We start from the raw sequence: 24994 nt of genomic DNA, 5'->3' as shown, positions 1-24994 counted from the left end.
ATCTATTAATGTATCTCTTCTATGTCCCTATGCATCTATCATCTATACATCACTTATATATCTACTATTTATCTATGTATCTATCATCTATATGTATCCATCACCTATCTAGGTATCTATTTATGTGTTTATGTATCTATTTATGTGTTTATGCATCTGTACATATATATATAATGTATCACCTATCTTTATATCCATCTATGTATCTATCATCTATGTATCCATGTATCTATTATTTATCTATCTATCTATTATGTACTTGCCAACCTATCATCTATCCTACTGATTCTGTTTCTTTGGAGAGAGCCCTCATAAATACAACCAGGTTCAACCACAATGAGATACCAACAAAGCCATATACTTGCCTGAAATGCAAAAATTAAAAGGCTAGAACACCAGGCATTTCATACATTATTGATGGGGGTGGTGTAAATGGTACAAGTGCCTGACACTTGTCAGGTCTGGAAAAAGGCCTGAGAGTTTCTTATAAATCTAAGCATATACTTGCCCTATGACCCAACAATTCTACTCATAGGTATTTAACTTAGGAATCAAAGACCTACATCCACACCAATAATTGTGCAAGAATGTTCATAGCAGCTTTATTCATAACAGTCTTAGACTAGAAACAGCCTGTGTGTCCATTCATGGGAGGATGATAAAAACCTGTAGTACATCCATATGATGTAATGTATATGAATACTACTCAGCAATTAAAAGGAGTAAACCAATAAATATACAACAACACAGAGTGTCTCAAATCATTGCACTGAGTGAAAGAAGCTAGACACAAAAGAGTTTCCATGGTATGTTTCAATTTGGGTGATGCTCCAGAAGAGATGGAGCTAATCTATGGTGGCAAAACATTCATCAGAACAGTGGTGGCCTCTGGAAGTGTGGGGGCAGGGCTTTCTGGGATTGTGGTCTTTATTCTGCATTTTGATAAGGGTTGGACAGCACAGGGCTGTATTTGTGATCTATGCATTTTGCTTATGCAATATTTTGCCTATTATGTTAATGATACGTCTTCTTAAGTATGAAGGGGGAGTATAGTGCAGTCTGGAATTTCTTTTGAAAAGAATCAAAGAAGAAAATAAGATGGGTCAGTGGCAGGCTACACATGCAAATTAAGAAAAAAACTAATATATCTAGGTATTCATTGTAGCACTCTTTTAACTTTTTAGGTATTCTTCAAAATTTTCATAATAAAATGTTAAGGAGAAAATGGAGGGTTATCCTTTGAGCAACAAAATAGTATTGGATTATAAGCCAAATACAAAACGTGTGAGTCCATAGAAATAGAAATAAATGACTGAGTGAAAAAAGTAATGAATGGTTAAGTAGACAGATCTATCATAGAGAAGAATTCCAAGTCACTTATGCAAATGTTCTACTTCCAAGAGTGTGGAACAAAGCTCCTCCTGGATGGGCTGAACACAGTGACTTCCTTCTAAAAAAGATAGTCTAGGAAGGGGGAAAAGAGCAACAGATGCTTCCTCAGCCAGGTGACCAAGGTCAACATCACAAGTCTTATTGGTAGTGTGTCCATACCCTTGATATAATGTGATGAGGAGGGCATTGGTCCTGTGCTCTTTTTTCCCAAAACCTATGTCCCCATTCTAGTCATGAAAGTCACATCAGACAAATCCTAATTGAGAAATATTTTACAAAATGTACTGCTCTCAACTGTCAAGTTCATCAAAAACAGAGTCTGAGAAACTGTCATAGCCAAAGGAGATATGACAGACATTAACATACTACCTTGAATGGGGTCCTGGGACACAACAGGAACAAAAGTGAAGGGCATCTGAATAAAATGTGGAAGTAACTAGCAACAATGTCACAATATTGGTTCATTAGTTGTAGCAATGTATCTTAGCAATGTAATGTTGCCAGCAAGAAGAGAAAGGTGAAAGGCATATAGGAAATCTGTATTGTCTTTGCGACTTTTCCTTCAATCTGAAATAATTCCAAAATTAAAATACCACTTTAGTGATATTTAGTAGTTTCAAAGTTTCAGGTCTTACATTAAGATCTTTGATCCATTTTGAATTGATTTTTGCACAGGGTGAGAGATAGGGGTCTACTTTCAGTCCTCTACATGTGGACATAGGGGTAATTATAATTTATATACACATGTGAAAACAGAGTAGTGAAACCCATCAATATTGGCTGAACAGGAGAAGAGAGGGAATAAGAAAGAACAAATAAGAAGACAAACTCGATTAAGGTACATTGCATGCATGTATGGAAATATCACAGTGAAACCCCTTTGTACAATTAATATACATTAATGAAAAAGCAATCTAATCTTAAAAATGATAGGAGAGTTACAAAATGAAGTCTGGTGTGAATGGGAAACAACTTCATTCATTCTCACCTGACTTCCTATTCTGCCTGTCTGATCCCTTTCCCTCTGTTGGCTATGTCAGGAGCAGATCTTCTAGATTTTACTGCCATTTTGGTGTTTCCAAACTGTTACAATTTCAGGGGGTCAATGGACCAGCCTAATTTATCAAAATGACCACCTGATGTCCAGTTCAAAGTTACTTTCCTCATTCTGGTGGACACCTGAACTGAAACCCCACAGGCCGAAGAAAAAGAGGGGGGCACTGGCTGGCTTATCTTCTCCTCACTCTCCACTTCTTCTGTGCCCAGTTTCTGAGGGCAAGTGGAAGGGAACAGAGACACACTGACCAGTGATGCTTTACTCTCCCCACTGCTCTTCCTCTTCATGCCAGGTGTGCAGCTGGAATCTTTGTCCCTTCCCCTTTTGACAATTCCTCCGAGAATTTCTGCTTTCCTTAGTGTCAAATTTTTGTTGGTTTGATGTCCTTCAACCAAAGACCACCAAGTCAACCAAGTTGGTTATATTACTAAAGGCTCTGAAAGAACTCACCCCGTGGGTCAACAGTAACATACACCAAGAGAAAGGTGTTGAGAGGGTGTAAGGGACTCTTAGGTGTTAGGACTTCCTACATTGAAGTCCTAACCTGCAGTACCTCAGATGTGGCTTACCTTTGAGAGAGTCTTTAAAGAGGTGATCAAAGAAAAATGAAGTCACTAGAGTAGGCTCTAGTCTAATATGAGTGGATTCTTCATAAAAAGAGGAGGATAAGCCCGGTGCTGGTGCCTCATGCTTATGTTCCTGGCTACTTGGGAGTCTGAGATCTGCAGGATCACAGTTTGAGGCCAACCAGGATTTAAAAAAAAAAAAAGGCTAGGTGGTGCCACATGCCTCGCATCCCAGCTAATATGGAAAGCATAAAACTGGAGGATTGTAATCCAGGCCAGCCTGGACAAAAAGAAGCACCCTATCTCCAAATAACCCAAGCAAAAGAAGACTGGAGGCATGGATCAAGCAGTAGAGCACCAAAGCTGTGAGCATAATGCCCTGAGTTCAAGTCCAGTACCACCAAAAAAAGAAAAAAAAAGGTAGGAAGTAAAGGAGAGAGGGTTGAAAGAAACTAACCCTCTACACACCTGATCTGGTACTTCCTGCCTGAGCACTAGGAAAATACATCTGAGTCACTTGGTGTGGTAGATTGCTATGGGGGCTCCCAGAAGACTAATTCACAGTTCAAGAAAGAGCCTCTCACGGGACTTGGATTTACTTGGATCAGTTTTAACCATGTCAAAGGAAGAAAGCGAATGCTTTCTGTGGATTGGGTGCTGTCAGAAAGAGGCATCGCATCTACAGAAGGGCAGACTGGTGTGGGAAGGGAGCTGTGATCAGGAGTTACTGTTTAGACAGAAAGGGGCAGGTGGGTTTAGAGGGATGCACACCGGCCATGTATGAAGTAGACAGCCTGGGGATTGTTAGCATCCCACTGGAGACCATGGCACAGCTATGAGCCTTTCTGGGCAGTGGAATTTCTTACTTTTCTCACTGGGAAGCAATTGCCCCACCAGTTACCACACCTATGTCCTGCTCTCCCATCTTGTGGCTACTCCTGGGAGGGGGAGGGGTTAAAGGATTACTGAGATGATGTGTGTCACCTTCAGGCTTGGCCAAGAAAAACCCACATCTGTGACCCTCCCTGTACTCTGCTGTCTGCAGGAGCGTCCTGTGAGATAGCTCACTTGTGCAGGAACACCTGGGTAGAGCCTGGCTGCAGGGAAGTGAGAGCCTGGAAGACCTCTGTGTAGCAGGAGTCACAAAGCTGCTGAACCCATTACCACATAACACTTCTTGTTCACGGGGGTGGTACAATCTCTCTTCCTGTCCCTCCATGACCCCATAGCTCCTGTTCTACATGATTCATCCCTGGCCTCTCCACCCCCTCACAGCATCACTCTAGCTGCTGTCATTCCCCAACAGGTTCTTAGCTGTCAGACACAGGGAGCCACCACAGTGAGGCCAGGAAGCTCGGCTTATGCTCATCTTCCCATTCCCCACATACCCCAAAACTCAGGGACACATATTCTCATCTCTCACCATGCTCCACACCATGATTTTTATTATTATTATTATTTTGTATGTGTGGTATTGGGGCTTGAACTCAGGGTCTTCACCTTGAGCCACTCCACCAGCCCTATTTTTGTGAAGGGTTTTTTCAAGATAGGGTCTTGCAGAACTATTTGCCCAGGCTTGCTTCAAACCAGGATTCTCCTAATATCTGCCTCCTGAGTAGCTAGAATTACAGGCATGAGCCATCAACACCTGGCTGTTTGTTCTTAGTTGCTTTTTAAATTAATTGTACAGAATGATGGATTTCATTTGGCTTTGAATGAAGTGGTGGGCTTTGACAATGGAGGAGGGCTACAAGGCCAGGCACACAGGGTGTCCCTTAAAAGCTGCAAAAGGGAGGGAAGTAGGCTGTCTCCACAGGATGCCAGAGGAACTTCTGCTGCCCACACCTTCACTTGAACCCTGTCTCATTTTGGACTTCTGGCTTCCAGACCTGTAAAAAAATAACATTGGCTTGAAGCCACCGTGTTTGCCTCAACAGGAAACTAACACAGCAGGGATTCTTTTTTTTTTCTAGATTTTTTTTGTAATTTTTTTTATTATTCATATGTGTATACAATGCTTGGGTCATTTCTCCCCCCTGCCCCCACCCCCTCCCTTACCACCCACTCCGCCCCCTCCCTCTCCCCCCTACCCCCTCAAGACCTGGCAGAAATGATTTCAGCAGGGCAGAAACTATTTCAGCAGGGATTCTTGATGAGTGACTTTGCCCTCCAAGGAGAATGTGATTCCCAGTTGTGCCACTGTGGGTTGGCACAGCGAGTGGGCTAAGTACTGACACTTAGTGGTGGAAGCCCAGGCTGCTGCCCAGCAGTCCCTCCACACATGGGCCCCACAAAGTGCTCCAGCCCCAGATGTGGAGATGTGGAGAAACAGTGTTGTCAGGAATTCCATAGGCTTTGTCCCACTGCATAGGAAGGCATGGGAAGAAGCCTCAGGGCTACATGTTTTTCCTGTGGCTCTCTAAATCCACCCACCACTTTTTTATACCCTGTGCTAGGCAGGTCCCAGAGAAGGCCTCACTTGCATCTGGATTCAAGGAACTATCCATCCAGAAGGGTGACTCCTAAGGTGGACAGGAGGGCAGTGCACAATGTGTTTTGAGGACTGTATTTCGGGCTTGCAGTTGGAGACAGGGACAGGGAGGGAGAGGAGGAGGAGGAGAAGGAGGAGAAAGAGGAGGAGGAGGAGGAAGAGGAGAAAAGGAGGAAGTGGAGGCAGAAGAGAGAGAAAATGAAAGAGAGAGAGAGAGAGAGTGAGAGAGAGAGAGAGAGAAAGGAGAAAGAAACGAAAAGAAGATGAAAGAGGGGGGAGAGGGAGAAGAAGGAGGAGGAGGAGAGAGAGAAGAGACAGAGAAAAGGAGAGAAAGAAGAGGAGAGGAGAGGGAGAAAGAGAGAGGGAGGAGGAGGAGGAGAAGAAGAAGGAAGAAAAACAGAGACAAAGAGAGAAGAACAGAACAAAAGAGAGAGAATAAGAGAGAGAAAGACGGAGACAGAGAGAGAGAGAGAGAACACTCAGAAGTCACTGCCTCTTCTTAGCAGACATTAATACCATCATGGCGGCTCCCCTTTCATATCCTCATTTAAACTCAGTTATTTCAATAGGTCCCCTAGTAAATACCACCCCATTCAGTGTGAAAGCTTCAAAATATAAATTTTGGGGGTGTGGGGCACAAACATTCAGTCCATAACCTCTACAAGAGGTGAAGGCACATTCTACTCTATAAAGTCAGTTTCTAAGATTCCTGCCCTCCTGTGATCTTCCCAAGATGAGTGAGGGGTGAACGTGCCCCAGTGGCTGCCACGTGACAGGTTCTGTGGGATACATCGAGCCCCTCTTCAGAATGTGTGGACATTCAGTGCCCATTCAAAGCTCAGAGGTAAGGAGAAGGCTGCATCTTGCACTTCCTTCTGGGTGGGTTCTCCCACCCTGTCCAAAAGCAGCTATCCAACCCTCTGTGACTTTCTACATATGGGTGGTTTTCTGCTTGCTTGTATCTTTATTTTTAAATTGTGGTAAAATACATATAAGATTTGCCATTTCAACCATTTTAAGTGTACACACCACTCTGTGGTATTAAGTATATTCACATTTGCTGTGCAAGCATCACCAACATCCATTTCCAGACCCTTTTTGATTTTGCAGAGCTGAAGCTCGAGCCCATTAAACAATTCCTCAACCACCACTCTACCTTCTGTCTCTGTGAATTTAAGTACTGTAGATTCCTCATATAAATGGATCATACAATATTTGTCTTTTTTCAATTGGCTTATGTCACTTAGTATAATGTCCTCAAAGGTTATCCATGTTGTAGCATAGTTGAGAATATAATTTTTCATGCCTGAATAATATTCCTTTGTATGGATACATCATATTTTGTTTGTCATTTGGATGCTGGGGTTGTGTCCACCTTTTGACTATTGTGAGTGAGCAGTGCTGCAATGAACAGAGGTGTGCAAATACCTCTTGGAGACTCTGCTTTCAATTATTTCAGGTATATACCCAGAAGTAGAATCGCTAATGTGTGCTCATTGTTTTGTTCAGATTTTTATTTTAACATTTTTGTTTCCAAGTAATCTTGGATCTACACAAGAGTTGCCAAGACAGTAGAGAGAGTTCTTGTGTGCCTTAAGCTCAGCTTTCCCTTGAGGTAATATCTTAAAAAAAAATTGTTGTGCAGGGCACAACACTGTGGCATTTACAAAAGTTCTTATAATATATCAAATATATCATAGTCAAATTCACCCCCTCTATCATTCTCTGTGATCCCCCCCCCACTTCCTGGAATAGTTTCAACAGGTATCATTTTTCCATTTACATACACGTGTAAACAGTATTTGCACTGTATTCACCCTTATACACCTTGAGGTAACATCTTACCCAGCCAGGGGACACTGATCAAAACAAAGAAAGAAACATCTATACAAACTGTACTCGAACTTCCCCAATTTCTTAGCTGACATATCCCCCCAGGTCAGGTCTTCAGTGACCTGGGACATTTCCTGTCTTTCCTTATCTTTCATGACCTTGACACTTTTGAAGTTCCTGGACAGGCGCTTGGTGGCACCTTCCTCAACTGGGTTTGAGTGACATTTTTCATTACTAGACTGTGATTGAAAGTTTGGGGAGGAGGACACTAGAGAGGGGTGTGCCTTTCTCCCGTCTTGGGTTGCTTTTCTTCTGACACTTTTAAAACTTTCTAGTGGGTTGTGGTAAGCCCAACACATAACACTATTCAGAGGATTATACATTGCAGAAAAAGTAATGATAGAATGAATGAGGACCTTGGAGGAGGTATAACAAGAGTTGTATTTCATTTGGAGTAATCAGGAGAGGTATTTTTAAGGAAGTGATGTAAAATGCTCGGGCTAGAGAGGATCAGGCAGAAGTAATAGCATGTGCAAAGGCCCTGGGGTAGGGACAAGCCTAGGCTTGAAGGAGGCGAGGGACAACAGCATGCAGGGGAGGGCTGGCTGGAGTAGGCAGAGCAGGTGGTGCACCAAAGCGTGGGATGGGGAGGCAGGCAGGGGCCAGCTCTGCAGGATCTTGGAGTCTTGGGGAGGAGTTTGGAGTTTATTTTCAAGCAATAGAAGCCCTTGGGAGGCCTTAAGCAATTCCAGGCATAGCAGTGAGGCTGTGAGTGGAGTTTGGCAGGAAATACATGTGGGCTCCAATGCTCCAGCAGGTGAGACAAAAACCAAACCATCTTATTTATAGTATGACAGACATGTAGCAATTTGCTACCAACTAAGAAAAAGGCAGCAAAAACTTACAGGTCCTTAAGTCCCCTCTGAGCAGCACTGGACAGGTGTGTGTGATCTGGGCTGGCAGGTAAAGGAACATTTGGGGATTTAAAAATGTATTTTCTGTCTATCTTTCCTCTTCTCTCTGCTAACCTTACATTTGTACACTTTATTGAGCAGCACAATAAAAACCATCTTTTATAGGAAGCATTGCTTAGAAGTCTAGACAGAGACAAGGACAAAAAGCAGAGCTGATTTGGGGAGCAAAGGATGGGAGATCTGGAGGTCTCCCCATGACCCTCCTGCTCCCCCAGGCAGGGTACATTTTGCAGGAGGAGATGCCAATGGCAGCTGGCCTGGGCTCAGCCTGCAGACCTGTTTCTCTCAACCATGGAGACCTCATGGCTGGTGTGAGCTAGGGACACTGTCGTGAACAATGCTATCAGGATCATGGCGTTCACTGCTTACATACTTCTCTGAGACCCTGCCTCCCATTCTTTTGGATAGACATCCAGAAGTGGGATTACTAGGTTATATGATATTTCTATTTTTAATTTTTAAGACATTTTTATTAGCATATATTAACTGTACAAAAGGGTTTCTTTGTGGTATTTTAAAATAGCATATAAAGTACTTTGATCAAATTCGCCCATCTACATTACTCTTTTTTTAACCACCTTTCCTCTTACCCTAAAAAGTGAGTGAACAGTGTAGAATGGGACACTATTTGAAAGTGAAAACCAGTGGGACAGGGAGGGGTGAAGGGAGAGGGTGAAGTACTCCATACATATGCATGAAAGTAGAATAATGAAACCTTTTAAATATTGTTTTTTAAAAGGGGCAGAGGAATAAGAAATAGTAACAGAGGGATGAATTTGATTAAAGTATACTATATACATGTATGGAAATATCACAATGAAACCCCTTTGTACAATTCGTATACACTAATAAAAATACTTTAAAAAGGGAAAACTTGTCTTTGTGGGACTGGATTATTTCACTCAACATGACGATTTCCCAGTTCCATCCATTTTCCTGCAAATGGCATAATTTCATTCTTCTTTATGGCTGAGTAAAACTCCACTGTGTAACTAGACCACATTCTCTTTATCCATTCATCCATTCATGGCGCCTAGGCTGGTCCCATCATTCAACTCTTGTGATTCTGCTTGCGTAAAGTTCCAGAACAGTCAAAATTAATTGATAGTGGAAAAAAATCAGGAAAGAAAGACCAGGAGAGAAAGACCAGGATTTGAGGAGGGAGGGGCACATGGGCATTTTCTGAAACAGTGACAATATTCTGTCTTGATAGGGGATTGGCTATACAATTGTCAATACCCAGCAAATGGTGCATTTCAGATTTTTGTGTGTTTCATCCTATGAAAATCTTAACACAAAAGGAAAGAACCCTAAACACAGCTTGCTGAAGAATTCAGGGTGAAGAATGCTGACGTCTGCAACTTGGAAATGTACCCCAAACATCCCAAATGGGTTGACAGATAGGCAGAGGGAGGGAGAGACAGGTGATAAAAACAAGTAGAGTGAGATGATAATGGTGGAAAATCAGGCAAGGTATAAAAAGATAGTTGCTGCAAAATTCTTCCAGCTTTTCTTTATGTCTGATATTTTTTCACAATGAAATGTTAGAGAAAAACTCGGCTTATAATAATCTTCTCAACCACAGGTCTGTCAGTCTCTTTTGGTTACATACGCAAAAAAAATTGGGGCACCTGGCAGAAAGTGTGTGGGCAGGAGGTTTTATTTAAGGCATCACCTTAGCTGATATGTATGGGGGAAGATCACGTTTGCCATTTTTGTCTGTGTGAAGCCTTTTCCTATTTCCATCAACCTGAGGCTTAGCAGGAAGTCTAGCTTTGCCTCTTTAGGGAGCTGTCTCCCCATCTCCCAACATTTCAACACATTTAAAAGAAATATAATGTTTTAGGAGGATGCTTTTATCAGTAGAAGAGCTTTTGCAGTATTTAACAATGGTCTAACAATTCTTAACTTCTGTTCCTGTGTCCCAGGTAGAGATGGGTCCCTATCATCTGTTTCTCCTCTGCTTCTACCTCCCTGCCAGGAGTTGGATTGGTTTGGTTCACCATGGTCTCCTATTTTAAACACAGAATCCAGTAGTCTGGAAGGCAGGGAGAGAAGGGATACTGAGAGACAGATCAGCAGGACTCAATCCTCCTGCTGATATTCAGCTGAATTGTTCAATGAAAAAGGAAGTTAATTCCATTTCAGAACTTTGTTTTAAACCCTCCCCCCCAAAAAAAATCCTGGATGATTTTCCTTTTAAGCAACAGAAGCTGTCAGATGTGAGCAGTCAGCTGTTTGATTGACAGCTGTCAGGCTCTTCCCTGACTCCAGGCTGGAGCAGCAGCTGTCCCAGAGCAGAATGAGCTACTGCCCCAAGCTGGGCAGGGGGTAAGGCTAGGTGTCTTCCAAGACTGGTGAATTGAGAACAATCTTGCTGCCACTCCTGGGAGTCCATCGGAGGTGACAGAGACCACACATTCAGCGGTGCTATTTTCATGGGAACTACAGAACTGTCAATCAAGCAACTCTCTCTGCAGTTCTCAAGCTTTCATTGTGAGAGCTGTGGCTGCTTTAAACAGCTGGCAGGTGCTCAGGAGGCACAAATCCTGCTGCCATGCTTGGAGCAGACTCCCAACCAGATGATGCCAGGAAACTTCATTCCAGAGTTGGGAACCACGTAATTATCCTGGCCACTACTCTAACTCTCACTTTGCTTTGGGAGACTTTGATCAGGCCATGACACCTTCAGGTGATCCCACCAACAGCTGCCTTGGGCCTCCTCACAAGCTGTCCTCAGTCTGATTGGGGAGGAGCTCTTCCCTGGCCATGACAGGGCATCTTGCCTCCTATTTAGGCAGCACTCATTTCACTGTCCTCAGAGCCCTCTGGCTGACCTCTCTCCTGTGCACGGCCCCCACCATGCTGCAGCTTGGACCCCAATACGTTTCTCCTGAGTGGCTGTATGGCTAACTGGTGGTCTTATCACAGGCACAGCAGACTGAGATAGTAACACAAGGAACAGAAAACTGCAAACGCTGCCAGCCCCAGGCACACCCACAGCAACAGCACCAAGAAAGTGGGTGCAATTCTTGACAGCGGCAGGGAGCAGAAACTGCAGAGAGATGAGACTGAAAAGGATTGTGGAGTGCTGAGAAGAGACTGCAGAGAGGATAGACTGAGAGCCATGGCCACTGAGAGATCCTGACACTGTGAGCTCAGAGCTCTGACACTAAGAGCTAAAGGTGCAGATATCCTGAGCTCAGAGCCCATGTGTTGGGTGCTGGCTACTGGCACTTAAAGCCCACTAAGAACAGAGGCCCTGACACCCTAGAGTTGTCAGAGTTGCTGATGATGAGGAATCTGCTCTTAGTTCATGATTTACATCCAAATAGAGCAAAGGGAGCCCTCAGCCCATTGCTAACAGAAGGAAAGTTCACAGGAAAGCCACTTGGAAGACCATGCAATGTCACTAGTTAGTTCCTCTATCTCAAAGTGCTCTTCTTCTTCTTCTTCTTCTTCTTCTTCTTCTTCTTCTTCTTCTTCTTCTACTTCTTCCTCTTCCTCCTCCTTTGGTGGTACTGGGGCTTAAACTCAGGGCCTCACACTTGCTAGGCAAGCACTCTACCACTTGAGCCATGTCCCCAACCCCTTTTGTTTTACTTATCTTTGAGATTGGGTCTCATTTTATGCCTGGGCCAGCCTTGACCATATCCTCCTATTTGTATTTCCTGCATAGGTGGGATGACAGCTGTGCAGTATCACACCTTGCCTGGTTGGTACCTGACTGGTACCTGGTTGAGATAGGATCTCATGAACTTTTTGCCTGGACTGACCTCAAACTGCAATCCACTTGATCTCCACCTCTGAAGTAGCTAGGATTACAGGCTTGAGCCACCACACTTGGCTAGGTCAGAGTTTCTTAAATCAACCACAATATCCTCAATAGGTGAGTGGGAAAGTAAACTGTGGCTCATTCATGCAAAAGAATACTATTTGGTGCTGAAAAGAACCAAGCTGTCAAGCCATGAAAATATGGGGGAAACTTAAATGCACATTATTGAGTGAAAGAAGTCAATCTGAAAATGTTTCATATCATATGATTCCACATGTATGACATTTTGGAAAAGGCAAAACTTTGGAGATAGTATGGAGATTAGTAGTTTCCAGGGGTTAAGTGGGGAGGGAGGAAGTTTTTAGGGTGGTAGAAATGCTCCGTGTGACACTGTTGTGGCAGGTATACATCATCGTGCATCTGTCCAGACCCATACAATGTGAGTGAAACTTAAGTAGACACAGTGACTCACATCTGTAATCCCAGCTACTTGGGAGGTGAAGAGCAGCAAGATTGCTGTTCAAGGCAAAAAAAAAAATCTCAATCAATAAGCCAAGTGTGGTGGTGTGTCTGTCATCTCAGCTATTCAGAGGTATAGGTAGGAGGATTGCTGTCTGATGTCAGCCCCAGGCAAAAATGCAAGACCCTATCTGAAAAATAACTACAGCAAAAAAGGGCTGGAGGTATGGCTCAAGAGGTAGAGTTCTTGCCTAACAAGCTCAAGACCCTGAGTTCAAACCACAGTACCACCAAAAAAAGAAGAAGGAAAAGAAGAGGAAGAGGAAGAAAAGAACCCTAATGTGAACTGAATTCTGTGTGAGAACAATGCGTCAATGAAGACTCATGAGTTGTAAGAATTGTACCCATCTTGTGGGGGACATTATTGAATAGGGAGTTTGTGGTTGTGGTGGAGGGGGACACCACAAAATTGCTCTAAAATAGTTTATTATAGAATCTCTCAGCCTCAGTATTATGGACGTTTGGGGTGACACCTCTGTGGTGGGGGCTTTCCTGTGCATGGTGAGCCCCTAAGATGCCAGGATCACCCCCTCTTCTTTGAGTTGTGGCATTACAGTGTCTCTAGACACTGTGCTCAGGACTCTTCTGTTATCCCTGCCAATTTTGTGACTCCATGGTAATTACCCAGCAAGTCCAGGGACTCCACTATAATTACTTCACTGGTTCTGGGAGCTCCTGGCACAATTAACCAGCTGTGCCACAATCCCTTAGCTGGTATCAGTGACTTTAGATAATTATAGCCCTGTCGTAATTATTTGGCCCAATCCTAATGACTTATTTCATTTGTTAAGTAGATGCTATTGAGGCCTCTGATGTTTCAGCCCTCTCTGGGAACCAGGAACACAGATTGATATCTGATCCTATCTCATCCTTAAAGAACTTATAGGAAATGGAAGAAGAGAAGTTAAGGTGTCACAACATCCAGTGCAATGACAGCCAGCACAGACTCAGCAGGAACACAGAAGAAGGGCATCAGAACCATCATATACAGTTGTGTAGGTTGTGCCCTTCACACGTCTGGGGTCTCCATACCACACACTGTGAGTGCAAGGAGCCAGGTGAGACTCCTAAAACAGGCATCCAGGGTCATCCAGAGGCAGGCCTAGTGCAGAAGAGAGGGATCCTGACCTACAGAATGGCTAAGGATGTTTGAAGACTGATGGAATGACACATCTCCTATGTCAGCTTAGCTTTGTAATAGAAGTATAGGACCAAGAATCACTGATGGACTCTGAGGTCCCCAATACTTACTTCTCTGAATTCATCTCCTATCTCTTCCCTCTCCCTGTTGCTTGCTCTGCACTGGCCATTTTTTCCCTCTCTCTCTGTAGACCTTTGAACCCTCTGGATTCCCCAGGGCTGCATCTACTGTCCCATATGTCCTTGTCACTTTTCACCTGCTAGACTCTGAACGTTCTTACACCAGTCTCCCTACACATGGGGATATGTTCCAAGACACCCAGTGGATGGCTAAAACCCTGAAAAATACTGAATTCAAGATGCACCATGTTTCTTCCTCTGCACATATACCTATGACAAAGTTTAATTTATAAACTAGGCACAGAGACTAACAAAACAGAAGAATTGTAATGATATACTACAATAAAACCTCTCTCTCTCTCTACAATGGGGGCTGTTTGGGTGTGGGAACTAGAGTGAGAGGGAAGGTAAAAAGACAGGGTGAAGGGGGAGGTGAATATGAATGAAGTACTTTATATATGTGTGTGTATGAAAATATAAATTATATGCATGTATGAAGACATAAAAATGAAACTTGTTGAAATTACTTTAAAAGAGAAGGAGGAGGGATAAGAAAGAGTAATGGGGAGAATTTGGTCAAGTACGTTATACACAGGTATGGAACATCACAATGAAACTCCTTTGTACAAACTCCCATACACTGGTAAAAATACCTTATTGCATCAGATTTCATCACAATACTCAAAGTCACATAACTTAAAACTTATGATTCATTTATTTCTGGAAGTTTTTCACTTAAAATTTTCCAACAGTGTCAACCATGGATAACAGCAACATCAGAAAGTGAAATTGTGAATAAGCAAAACCATGTACTGTGCTCATGGCTTGGTGTCTCCAACTGCAAGAATGCAATCGTCAGAGGGGAGGTATACCTGTGTTTTGCACACTGATAAGTCTCAAGAGCCTTAGTAATGTTTAGCACAGGGTAGAGGGTCAACACACACTCTTCGAATGCAAAAATGTGTCAGATAGGAAAAATATCAGCTTAGATGGGGATTTCTCCACTCTGATCACAAGAGGGAGCCCAACACACACATACACGCACATACACACACACACACACACACACACACACACACGCACAAACTCTCGAACTCAAGGGTGGTCTTTGCTTCTGAGCCTGGTGATGTGGACTTTTTCCTTTCTCCTTCCTGACCTTCTTCTTGTTTCACTGTTGTAACCATTTCACTATATTCACTGTACATGTTTCTTAAAACACCATGTCAAATGTTTATCTTAAGCATACACAAAATTTATTTTTAAAGATCATCTCTTATACACTTTAAACACATGCAATTTGAAAAGTTAAAAAAAAGATTGTCTACGTCCAAACTCATCAACTTGTAAACATTAAATATGCAGCTTTATGTACATGCATTGTTTGTAGTAAAGCTGTTAAAAAAATAAATAAAATAGGCCCAGAGGTGGGGCTTAGTGGCAGAAGCTTGTCTAGCATGTGTGAAGCTCTGGGTTCCATCCCAGCACTGCAAAAGTAAATAAACAAATAAATAAAGCAAAAACAGTAGATTACATGAGCAACAGCAGCAAAGTCCTTGGGCTGACACGAGGGAATAGGAAAGAGAACAGCTCAGGTCCTAATTGATCAACACAGTGGGAAATGAAAATGAAAAAATGAGACCTGTTGATACTATTCCAGGAATAGTTCCAGGGAAAAGGGGATAAAGGAGAATGATGGAGGGTGGTGAATTCAACTATGACATATTATAAGAACTTTGGTAAATGTCAAAATGTACCCTCAGTATAGTAATAATAATAATAATAATAATAATAATAATAATAACAAAAGAGGCTGGTGGAGTGGCTCAATTGGTGAGAGCACCTACCTAGCAAGTGTGAGGCTCCGAGTTGAAACCCCAATACCACCAAAAAAACACACAAATACACACAGCAATGTGTGGGAAGGAGGCAAAGGTGTAAGAAAGAGTAATATATAGAAGGGCTGAATTTGATCAAAGTACATTACATGCAAGTATGTAAATACCACATTGAAACCACTTTGCACAATTTATGCTAATAATTTTTTAAAAAAGAATAAAAAAAGAAAGTGACTGTAATGCTATCCTGTGAAATTGTTTAAGCAGCAAACTAAGTGGGAATGTAGAAAGGACCCGGTATCCACAAGGAGCAGCAGAAATGCAGGGTGGCTGGAGGGTAGGGGAGCGGAGTGAGGGCTGAGCTGCACTGAATCCAAACTGCAGGGTCAGAAAGAGTTGAGTGGGGCCTGGAGGGCCCAGGGTTTGCAATTGCAAAGTCACTGGAGAGATTTTGGTAGTGACCCTCTGAAATTTTTTTCTTTTTCTTTTCTTGTTTTGGAGGTACTTGGGTTTGAATTCAGGGCCTCACACTTGCTAGGCAGTTGCTTTACCATTTGAGCTATATCCTCAGCTCAAGTGATGAGCCTCTGTATGCCATGGAGACCTGTGAGAGGTGACAGATGGTACAGAGATCCTGTGAGGAGATGTGTCCTTGGCTGGGGAGAGCAAATGACACTTGGGCAGTGTGTGAGAAGGAATTGGCTGGGTAAGGACGCCTTCTGAAGACACCAAGCAGCAAAGGGCTGAGGACAGACAAGGACCAAGGTGAGTTCTTTATGTGGCTTGCATATTTAGGCAGATGGGGAAGAAACACAGCAGAACAGCAATGTTAATTTCTTTCTTTCTTTTTGCCATACTGGAGTTTGAACTCAGGATCTTGCACTTGCTCAGGAAAGTGCTCCACCACTTTTGCCAAGTCCCAACCCTAATTTGTTTCTTATTACTCTTTCTAGCACTTCTTTTGGTGACTATATATAAACATGAATGTAGATTCTCCTTCCTGTATGTATGCATTCTTTGCACAATGTAGACACTGTCCTGACTTTGTTTAATACCTAAAAGTGCATTCTGTGATCTCTACACATGAGCACATAGATTCTTTTAAGATGAGGTTTCTGCCAGGCATCAGTGGCTTATGCCTATAATCCTAGCTACTTGGGAGGTGGAGATTGGGAAGTTCCAGGCCACCCAGGGCAAAAACTTTGGGAGACTCTATCTCCAAAATAACCAAAGCAGAAAAGGGCTGCTGGAGTGGTTCAAGCAGTAGATGTGAGAAATACACTCACCTGTCCAAACTCAAAGAATGGACTCAGAGACATGTGGAGTACAATGAAAAAGAGACTTTAATGGCAGTCTTGTAAGATCAGGTGCCTGGTGAGCAGATATACCCAAAACAATTACAATAACCATTATACTCTCTAGTGAGCAAGTTCTGGTTCCTCACTGTCTGAGTAGTGTGGGGTGTACATTCATTCTGGATGTGGCCTAGATTACCCATGGGGTTATTTTAAAATATGCCTCTCTTGGGATTGGTCAAATTCTAGAAGTGGTCTTTAAGTGGTATCTGCCTTCCTTTGTGTCAGGAAGATCTCCCTGTGATGTGTGCTTTCTGGCAGGTACACAGTTTTTACCCATTTCCTTGTTCTATCCTGATTTACCCCTCCCAGTTTAAGTTCCCTTATCAATTGGCCCTCCCACAACATCCACAACTGATAGACAAGCAAAAGGCCAGAGTTAAATGCCTTGCCTTGAAAATGGACCACCACTGTCTTGATTTCTAACAGTAGAGCATCTGCCTAGCCATAGTGAAGCTCTGAGTTCAAACCCCAGTACCACAAAACAAACAATAAAACATTTTTCCCCATTTTCTTCTAACTTCCAGGGTGGTCAATGAGAAATGCAATTAATGGGATTATGACAGTGCAAAGTGAGTGTACAATTGTCTTTTCTCTCACTTAGGTGTTGGGACCTTTTATTTTTCCTTTGTTTTCTAAGAATTTCTTGATAATGATTTTCTTCTTTTCTTCTCCTCTTCCTTCTCTTCTCCTTTTCCTCCTCCTCCTTTCTCTTCCTCTCTCCCTCCTTCCTTCCTTTTTCTCCTTATAACTTTCACAAGTTGCATGCTTAGCAATTAATTCCCCAAATTTCACAATTTCTTTAAAAAGTCTACCAAACCGTAGCTACTTGGGAGGATGAGTTCAAGAGGATTGCAATTCGAGGACAGCCTAGACAAGTAATTTGAGAGATCCTGTCTCAAAATAAGCACAGCAAAATGGACTGGAGATATGGCTTGTGTCACAGAGCTCCTGCTTTGCAAGTGGGAAGCCCTGGGTTCAAACCTCAGTCCCACCAAAAAAAAAAAAGTCTACCAAAGGATATAATTGTTCTCTAAATATGACTTCTATTGCATCTAACAAATTTCTTTAAGAATCACTCTCTGTTCATTTCTAAATATTTTGCAACCTCTGTTTTTTAGACTCTGTAACCATAAGTTAGTGCTGAAATTTTCTTCCTTAGTTTCAGAATGCATGTTTTCAATTAACTTTTGATATGATATTTATAGTCAGAGGATATGGTTTGTATTCCATTACATCTTTGTAATATTTTGAAGACCTCCTTAGTTGACTTTAAGATCTAATTGATTCGAGACTTCTTCAGGTGATGTTCGTCCATTCTTAAAACAACATGGACTGCCTGCTGGTGCTGTTCTCAGCGTGCTACCTACTGCATCAACAGCACTGTGAAAATCAACTAAAGTGAGGTCTTTTCTGTCAAAGGAGTTAATGTAAAGCTAACCTCCCTGAATTGCTGCCTACCTGCTTTCCGAAACACTGCTTGACCCTGAAAATTTCTTTTAGTCAAAGAGCTGTTTATCGCCAGAAGTCCTAATCTCAAATTGGTTGATCTTTTCTGTAGCTTAGTCAAACTGTTGTGGGAGTTTGCTCACTGGCATATGGGACTCTGAGGCAATTAGCAGGAAGCAATGTTTATTGTGCCAGCACAGACCCAGTGGACTCCTGTCTAAAGGCTGAGCCCCAAGACCAAAGCAGTCTCACCTTATATACACTTGCAAGCAGGTTACAGAAGCAAAAAGCAAGGTCGAATCCATATATGGTTATATTTAATTTTATTGGCTACTTTACCGTAGTGCTATGTGGCTTTCCCCTCCCTGGTGCTACGTGACCTTCCTCGTGTTCAGATTTCTCAGGTTTTATCTCTCTGCTATGCCATCCCTACTCCCTGCTACTTTTTCAAGACTCAGGCCTAGTCTGTTTTCTTCTGATCCTCCTCCCTGCTACATTATTCCCCCCTTTGATGCTCAGACCCACTTAGGGTCAAACAGCATCATCTTAATTTAAGGGTTTGTATTTTTATGACATCATTACATGTAAGGCCATTTGTCATCTTTTTTCCAAGCCTAATGGTCTCCCATGTTGGTCCCCCCGCCAAACATAGCATAAAGTGACATTTAGTGTCTGAGCTATAGACTCAGTCAGTGAGAGGAACTCTCATGGGCAACAGTTACTAATTTGAGGTGCATCAGACTCTCAGGGTCAAGACCCTTTTATCTATTTTTATATTAATTACTTTTTCCCATGTTAATCAGATGGCTTAAGTACAGTAAATTTATAGGTTACAGATGCCACAGGTGTAGTTAGAGGCAGCTTTCTCCTTGTGGAGGAGGGCTGTGTATTTTGTCCTTTGTTAAACCAGATCAGTAATAATAAATAGTAATTACGCATCCTGCTCAAAAGAGATAGAAGAGAGCAAATAAAAACCTTTCACCATGAGACCAGTCAGCCGGGCAGTTTCTGCCAAGGCTATGGTGAAGACTAGGGTGAGAACTATAGCAGCAGATACAGACAAGGGTTGACAATACATTACAGTGAGATAACTGGGGTCAAAAACACCGGTTTGTCCTGTTGGAGAGTTGACTCCTCAAGCTTCTGCCATGTGTGCGTAGACTAGTCAGCTTCCAGTGGTGACTAGTGTAGGGCTGTCGTTCCGTTGTTGTTCTTGGTCCCCTGATGTTTCCTAGGAAGCAGAGTTCTGTCAGGGGAGGGTGCTCAGGTTCTGGTGGGTGATCCTGCACGGTGAAGTCGGATCAAGGATGCACTCCCACTGGAGAGCAGCTGGCTTGACTCGACTGTGGTGGATCCAAGGAGCAATCACTCCTACTTTAACTATGGTGGGAGTAGACAAGATAACAACAAAAGGGCCCCTCCAAAGGGGTTTTAATGGTTGGATATTTTATTTTATTTTATTTTTAACCCAATGTCTCTCTCTCTTTTTTTTTAACTGAGTAGACTTATTATGGCAACAATATACTGTCAGTGTATATGTCCAAGAAAACTCGTTTAAAAAAGTTAAAACCACCATTTTTAAGTATCAAAGGACATGTTTAGAGCCAGTACAAATAGTTATTTTGTCTCTATTTAAGTAGAAGACCCTGTCTAAAAATATGAGTTTGTGTCTAGAAGGGCTTTAATGCCAGATAGCAACACATGCATAAGAGCCATTTCTTTAATCCTCTCGGCCTTGGTTGTTTTTGAGAGGTCTGTCACCAGTGACTCCATTTGAACTTTGATGGGATTCCCCCCATTGTCTCCAAACTGCTTCTCTTTTGAAGATCTGTCTTCCATCCAAGTACTAACCAGGCCTGACCCTGCTTAGCTTTTGAGACCAGACAAGATTGGGTGTGTTCAAGGTGTTATGGCAGTAGACTGAAGATCTTTCTTGATTGGTCATCATCAGGATTTGCTTTTTCCTGGATTTTGTTTGTTTGGTTGGTCTTGGTCCCATGTCAGGAGGGAATAAGGAGCAGATCAGGTGGGAGTCAGTGCCAACTAGACCCTTTTGGCCAAATTTAAGCAATAAAAAGTCTTAGAAAGAGTGGCCCTTAGGCATTGGGCTTCTAAAACAAAATCTAACACAAGCAGATGTCTAAAAATCTACCTGGGTGACACATAAGTAGTTACTAGAATTTTTTTATGGACTTGATTGTAAATGCCCCAGAAGAATCAGAATTGTAATGACAAAAACTTAACAGTCATGGTTAAAATTCTGATGGACAATTTAGTAACTAACAGAACAGTATATCAGTACCACTAACTTCTTTTTACCATGTTTTTCTAAATTTTGTATTTTAGGAGGATTGATATACTTGAAAATCATAAATATATTTAATATACAGGAACCAGCAGCAGCATCACAGTTCTGTAGAGGTTATATGTACATATTAGTTTGGTTGTTCTTGAAGTAAAACCTTAGATTTTTTTCATCATTGGTGAGGAACACTGTCAGTGACCCCAAATACCCAATCACAGACACAAATAGGGTACCAACTGCATTAGAATCACCCAAGACAACAGTTGTTTAACCATGAGGTCATCTAGAAAGTTTTATATAAACTGTTAGAAAATAAGAGGCATGGAAGAGGCAGAGAGATGGCCCAAACGCCAGTACAGGGTTTATTGTTTAGGCAGGAGCCCTGTGGAGGGAGACCTCAGCAAGAGAGCTAGAGCCCATTGCCATACACAGGGTTGGACTGGATATAGGGGGATAGTGGAAAAGTACTAGGAAGGTCACTAAGGGATATTGTTGCTGTGCAACCAAGAAAGATAAGTTGTAGTTAGGTCACTGTCTGCCCAACTGTCCTTGGCATCTATCCAAGGAGATAAAGGTAAGTCATCTGCAAGGGGGAGGCGGTCCAGGCCTAACATGGCTGTCTTCATTGTTAACCTCAACATAAACCAACTCCTAAATTAACATGACTTAGTTACCTTAATAGTTAAAACCCTGACAAAAATCACCAGAGAACACAGGTATTATTTATGGGGCCTAAGTGTGGAGCTAGGAAACATAGTGGCCAAGAATCATGGCTCAATGTTGATAAGGGATCACATCCCGGATTGTTGACATTAACAGATGGCTCATGACATACAGTAGGATCCCACCAGCCTGTAGTCAATGGAGGCCCCCTAAAATAATAGGTCCAATCTGGACATCCCAAGCCAAAATTTCCCTCCATCCAACATGTGGAGGGAGTAGGATTAACACCTTCACTCTGTTGAGTCTAATAAAAACTGGAGGTCTTGACTTCCAATGTAGTTTTTTTTTTAATCCTATCTGGAGGGTGCACTTTAGCTTTACATAAGTAAATTTTTTTTAACTCTCACATCAGTGCAGCAGTACTTCCTGTGTTCAGCTGCTTCTTGTTTTTCTGTGTTTTAATAAACTCTTGTTGTCTTGTTAGGTTTGTGGATTAACCTGTTGCACCAAAAATTTCCTGACAGTTATCTTGACAAAACAAAAACCATTTTAAGGCAATTTTTTGGTAAATGTTATCAAGAACAATACAATATTTTAAAGATAGGCTTGTTGTTATGAGCTTAGAGAATTAAGTTTTAGTTTAACATCAGTACATTAAATTTTGACCTTATAAAACCTTTAATGTAACTCTTAGATTTTAGTAAATCACTTACATAAACATCTATAAGCTCCATCTTTTATGACAATTTACTCTGAATCTTTATGACAACTTATTTTGTATTCCCTGGGGGAGTTTGTCTTTATCCCTTTCTTTTTATCCAAAAGTATTTTTTGTTCTTTATTTTTTATTTGTTTAAAATCAGCTTTAATATCATGTTACTTGTTGAAATTAACTTATAAAAAGTTTTAAATTAGAACCTTATATTTGTATGGAAAAAAAACCAGAAAGAAAGCAACCTTAAAATTAGTTTTTGTATAAAAATTATTTATAGAAAGCCCAGTTGTTAACAGATCCCTGTATTATAAGAGAGAATTAAGTTCCAGATTGTAATTATCACAGAATGAAACATGTGAAGGTCATTTCTTTAACTACCCAAATTCCAAGGTTTTTGTTGCAGGCTGTGCCCCTGCCCTTTTTTGTTCTTTTTCTTTTTTCTCCCCCTCTAGTCTCAGCCAAAGTGTTAACCCTGAATGCCTGCAGCTTATTTCAACTGATTGAAATAAGTTTTATAACCTGTTTTCTTAAAAGTAGCAGTAGAACAGAGTAATAATTTTTACATTGAATCTACAACAAGAACTGTTCTTAAGATGTTTACATATTTATGCGTAAAAATCCTAAGCAGTTTATAATAGGGATCTTTAAAATAAATACCCTGTTTTTTTTGTTACCTTGAGTATCATATTAACCTGATAGTAGCATTTTAAGAACCATTTTGAAGATGTTTACATACACATAATACACAGTGAGCATACCATGAGATGGATGCATAATCTGACCAGCCATTAGCAGGGGAAACATAAGCATCTCATGACTGTCTCAATAGCAGACCAAGCTTACTACACCAACCTTTTGGAACATTTTTTTAACTCCTTTTTTTTTTTACCCTTTTAGGTAGGTTCTCCCTGTTTATGTTCCCTAGAAGTAAAAGTGCCAACAAGTTCAATATTTCTGGCATATTTTGATAATCCTAAATTGTTTTTTATTTACTTTCTATTTTTAAGACATAAGAAATCAACTGAAGGAGTATATTAAACCTTTTATCCTTTTCTGTCTGTAAACATTTTATGACATTTTATTTTGTTTTCTCTCTCCCCTCTATTTTCCTCTTTCCTTTCTCTCTCTCTTTTTTCTCTCTCTCTTTCCTCACTTCACCCTCGAAGACCTCATCCCAATTTTGTTTCCATTTCTTCATTTCCCTCTGTCTACATTCACAATCCTTGTACAGTATTCCTTTTTTAAAAGTCAGACCAGATCTTAGTATCAGTGTAAGTCCATCCTTCATGTGTTAATTTTTGTAAGAGCTCAGTTAGTGCTGAGCCTCAGTCCTCCTTCAGGATGCCCATTTTGGGTGAAGATGTGCAGACTGGGGCACCAAAGCTACCCACCAAGACTGAAAGACTCTGATTTCTCCTCAGTCTGTCCAATAAATTGCTACCTGAACTTAAATAAACAAGAGTCTGGTTTTTGAGGACCAATTTTAGCCTCTTGGCTTTTTCCATTCTTCTGGGTGTTAGGGGTTTTTTTTAATTCACAATTACTCTGTAAACTTCATTAATCACAGTTTTATCTAGTGACCCTTCCAGAGGCCATCCTACACCAAAAGCAGGTCAATGTACCTCACAAAGGACCTTTAGCTTGTTAGGAGTTAACTCTGTCTTCATTAAATCCCCCTTTAAAGTTATTAATCATACACTGCAAGGGAGTGTTTTTACTCTGATTTCCACATTTCTCCTCCCGTTACCAGATGGGAAGACAGACACAGAGCGGGAGGGAATTCCTCACTCCGTTCACAGCTGGGCTGCATCTCAGCTCGCATTTTCATATACTCTCATACAGCACCTTAATTCCATACTGCTCCCTGAACCCGAAAAACATGGTTTCACTCCCAAAATGGCAGTTACTAGGATGTCCCTTTGGGAGGTGATCAAGCTCTCCTTCGGGTTCCTGTGGCAGGTCTGGGTTACTAGCAGTCTGATGAGCGGTGCTCCCCTCCCTTTGTCACTGGTTCCTGCGCCTCACTGGGTTCTGTGCATCCAAGGCCCTCAAACTGACTCACCAGGAGGATGAATCCCCCTCCACTGGCACCTGGTGGGATCTCATCCTGGCAGTCCAGGGGACGCATCCCAGTAACAAAGTAGGTGATAATTCACCATCTCTGCATTCCCAGATAGCAAGCCCCAAAAATGTTGTGGGAGTTTGCTAGCTGAGATAAGAGACTCTTAAGGTAATTAGCAGGAAGCAATGTTTATTGTGCCAGCACAGACTCAGCAGACTCATGTCCAAAGGCTGAGCCCTGAGAACAAAAGGGTCTCACTTTATATACCCTTGCAAGCAGGTTACAGAAGCAAAAAGTAAGGTCTAATCCTTATATGGTTATATTTAATTTTATTGGATACTTTATCCTAGTGTTATGTGACTTTCCTCTCCTTGGTGCTATGTGACCTTCCTCATGTTCACAGGTTTTATCTCTCTGCTATGCCATACCTACCTCCCTGCTACTTTTTCAGAACTCAGGCCTAGACTGTTTTCTTCTGATCCTCCTCCCTGCTACAAAACCACCATTTTTTTTTGAACTTTATATTCCTGAAATCATGAGTAAGATGTCTGCCCCATCCCTTGTCTGGACAGAGGACCTTGGGAAATCACTCATTCACAGAGCTGTACACCATGAGTAATCACTCTCTCATTTAATTGTAAAATGTCACTGCATTGGAAAACTTTGCCCTTACCCCAAACAATATCTAGTTGTGGAGTGTTGTGAGCCCAAGTGTGGCTCAATCCTGGTGAGGGACAGGGAAT

The 24994-nt window shown here is 41.8% G+C and overlaps 1 protein-coding gene across 4 annotated transcripts in view; it reads left to right on the top strand.

Annotated features, from left to right (window-relative positions):
• Lair1 (leukocyte associated immunoglobulin like receptor 1) overlaps nt 1-24994 on the top strand; it is a 70381-nt gene that overhangs the window by 6660 nt on the left and 38727 nt on the right. Inside the window, exon 1 of one of the 4 annotated variants that reach the window (XM_074058238.1) lies at nt 16268-16467. The exons of 1 other annotated variant lie outside the window; for it this stretch is intronic. The gene's annotated coding sequence lies outside the window, so the exon portion shown is untranslated. Of the gene's footprint in view, nt 1-16267; nt 16468-24994 lie in introns of those variants that run through there. 2 more of the 4 variants (XM_074058234.1, XM_074058237.1) reach the window with 2 other exon arrangements.

The sequence above is a fragment of the Castor canadensis genome, chromosome 16 (assembly GCF_047511655.1).
Source record: "Castor canadensis chromosome 16, mCasCan1.hap1v2, whole genome shotgun sequence".
Lineage (NCBI taxonomy): Eukaryota > Metazoa > Chordata > Mammalia > Rodentia > Castoridae > Castor > Castor canadensis.
Note: the sequence above shows the minus strand (reverse complement) of the source record. Positions and strands in the feature narration are given on the sequence as shown.